The sequence below is a fragment of the Nannospalax galili genome, unplaced genomic scaffold (genome assembly GCF_000622305.1).
Source record: "Nannospalax galili isolate Female #2095 unplaced genomic scaffold, S.galili_v1.0 scaffold96, whole genome shotgun sequence".
NCBI classification, from domain to species: Eukaryota; Metazoa; Chordata; class Mammalia; order Rodentia; family Spalacidae; genus Nannospalax; species Nannospalax galili.
The window spans coordinates 7,748,475-7,751,866 of record NW_008342018.1 but is presented as its reverse complement, the minus strand read 5'-3'; the positions used below and the strand labels follow the sequence as shown (position 1 = coordinate 7,751,866).

The 3,392-nt window shown below is 31.1% G+C and overlaps 1 non-coding gene across 1 annotated transcript; it reads right to left on the bottom strand.

The window, feature by feature from the left end:
• Positions 1-2,151: 2,151 nt before the first annotated feature.
• Positions 2,152-2,257, bottom strand: LOC115071209. Its single transcript, XR_003850316.1, has one exon. It is a non-coding gene; the product is annotated as a U6 spliceosomal RNA (small nuclear RNA).
• Positions 2,258-3,392: the final 1,135 nt, after the last annotated feature.

The window sequence follows — 3,392 nt, the reverse complement described above, 5'->3', positions numbered from 1 at the left end:
CTAGGCCTAGAATCTTCTAGTCTCAGTCTTTCTTGGTGACTTGATTTTTAATTTTCTATTCTTTATCTTTGATGATAGAGTACCTCCTTGAAACTGAGAATTTGGTAACAGTTTCTGTGGAAAAAGTGTACATGTGCTATCCACTTCTCCCACTCTATTTATTTTCCCTTGAATATAGACATGATAAATGGCCAAGTTGAAAAAAGGGTAAAAATTATTCCTTTTAAAAAATGAGTTATATTTGAGGAAGAAGCATAAAAATTTTGCTTCATGTTAATTAGTAAATGTGAAAAACATTACCATTGAAATCTACCTGATGACATTATATCCTTGCTCAGGTGCCAAGGATCTCAGAAAGTAATTGCTTGTGACTAGTAATAATCAGATATATAGAGATTAGAGATACATGTGCAAACATTTAAGTGTTAGTTGCATTAAAAACACGTTTTTCTGTATGAAACAGTGTATTGTAATAATGAAATGTAGATCTTTTTTAAAAGTTAAAACCTCAGTCAAATTTATGTCTTATAGGGCTTGTACTGAGTACAATAATGTATAACTGCATTAATTCAACTTAAAAATTTACAGCCAATTTTTAAAGAGATGCGTCCTTGCTCTGGAAATTGTTATGGAATGTCAATGCTGTTGTAATGAAATGCTTCCTCTAATTATGTTTTTTTTGAATAAATAATTTTTAAAAAGGGGATAAGTAATATTCACTTTCATAGGACCAATGTATTTCATAAAACACCATGAACACCCAGTGCAGGATGTGCTCCTTAATGAACTGCAGTTCCTCACCATGGGCAAGTTGGATTTTGAGCCCTTACTAAGGATGAGGAGGCAGGTATAGCAAGACCCAGCCTTGTTTTGAAAGACTATAATAGAGATGGAAGAAGATTTGGGGCGCTGAGCCCATGGTTTTAAGAATTCTGATATGTACATTCAAATGCTGGGAGTGGAAGTTAATTCACATATATTAATGAAGTATATATATATATATATACTTCAAATTTAATTCAAACTGGTTTGAAGTAGAGATTCAGACAGAGGGAAAAGTTATGTGACATAGTTCAGACAAAGTTTCTCATAGCAACTGCACTCGACTTTGCTATGTGTCTCTAATTTTCATTGTTTCCTCCCAATACCATGAGCACAAAAAATGTTTATGCAACTCAACTGATGGGCAGTCTAAGAATTATACAAACCTCTGTAACCAAAAAAACTTTGTGCTTATCATATGTTCAGATTCATGTTGTCTTTTAACATATAGAATGTGTTTTCCCTAAATTTCTTCTCTCCCTTGAGGAACATAAGGGTTTGAATCCACTCCTCCACGCAAAACAAAGGACCCTTCACAAAGCCTCTCCCTGACTACACTGTTCTTGCTGCTCTGAGTTATCTTTTTGCTGTGCCTGGTCTGCAGGCCACCTCCTCTGGGAACATGATCCAACTGTTTCACAAATCTGCTCAAAGGGATTGGAAGGATTCACCAGTGCTGATGTCTAATCACTTTTCCTGACTTCAGCAGGGATGTTGTTGAGTTTTAGCAGAAGTTTGATATTACCTGCTAGCAATTTTCCACCCATTTTCTCACTTCGCTTGTCTTCAAATATCTTTCCTGGATTTGGAGTTGAGCCCAATGTCCTTCCCCTATTGCGGCACCTCATACCCATGACAGCATTCTTGAATACAGTCATCCCTACTTTGTAATTCATGTCAGAAAATTTTTTTTTTTTCTTTAAAATGAAGTAGCAAAGAAAGTTTTCTTTTCAAGTGTGGAAAAATTAAGACTAGAAAGCTTTAAATGGAATACATAAAATAGAAAACCATCATAAATTGTTAACTTAAATCTGATTCTAAAATCCAAAATGTTACTGAAGTGAATTCTGACACAAAACAATATATGTAGGATTCAGAGTTAAAGTAGATATGAATTAATAGAGACACACAGCAAAAATATTGGTTGATAAAGTTGGGTTCACATTAACTAAATGTAATAAAATAACAAAGTAATTTAAGAAAACATACTGCTTAATATTTTAAAGGGTCTATTTGTAGTATTAATAAAGTAGCTGAAATTAACTGTGCACTGTACATACCAATTGCCAGAAACTACATAAAGTCCACATGTGCTTTTATATTCTTTTTTAAAATATAGAACGAATCATGAATTTGCATGTCCTTGTTGTGCTGGGCCATGCTAATCATCTCTGTATCATTCCAATTTTAGTGTACATGCTGCCAAAGCTAGCACACCTTTATATTCTTAATTTTATGAAAACAATATTCTAAAACTCAGGTGTTAAGATTGCAAATGCTTGAGTGCTTATTATTTAAGCACATATAAAAATCATAGAGAAGGATCATCAATAAGATATTCAAAATATGCTAAATTATGCATGATTACTTAAAATATGCAAATTGTTGAGTAATGCAAATAGTAAACTTAAATAGAGAAAATATGTACATAAATGAATGGTATTTTGAAATTGAAGAGAATTGATGACTCTGTTGTGTACTTGTCCCCAAGGTAAATGAAATATTAATTAAGAAATGTTTTCACCGAAAAATCAAACATTGGTAAGATGGAAAATTGATGTATTTTTGCAGTTTTCAATTATAAGAATTTTATATGATATATTGGCATGTTAATTTATTTTTCAGTGGATTGCTGTGATTATAACTGGACTTTTCTCCATGATGGACAAAGGATGCTTACTGAAATTATGCAGATATTGAGAATTCTGTGGCATATATTAATCCAGAATTCATTTTTATTGTTTATTTTCTAATTATTGACAATAATGTCATATGTGAATCTTTTCTAGGATAATATATAATAAAATTAATGAAATTTCCATTTTAAAATGCTTTCAACTTACAATATATTTGTATGACTTGATTTAACCAATTATAATATGAGTTGATATTATATTTCAAAACATTTCATATTTTAAAATTTACCTTTTAGAGTTAAAGTGATGGCTCAGTACTTAACAATGCATAACTCACAATTTTAAAAACAAAATAAAAATTTAAGTTGGGGACACAAACATGATTCTATAGGTCCTCCTGAAGGCCTTCCTATAGTACAGGAAACTTGGTGGAAGGATTAGTGTGGAGGGGGGAGGTGGAGATACAGGAAGGTATTTAAAGACTATCAAAATATATTGCATGAAATTTGCAGAAATTTAATAAAAAGTGAAAAATATTTTCAAAATAAAAAGATCAGATTTTTAAAAAATAATTTCTAAAATACTATAGAATAATATTACATAAATTAAAAGTTTTAAATATTCAATATTTCTGACAATAAGGAAATAATTGTAGCCTATCCAATAGCATTGCCTAGTTTCATAAATAAGAGGAGAAACATTATTTGATGGTAT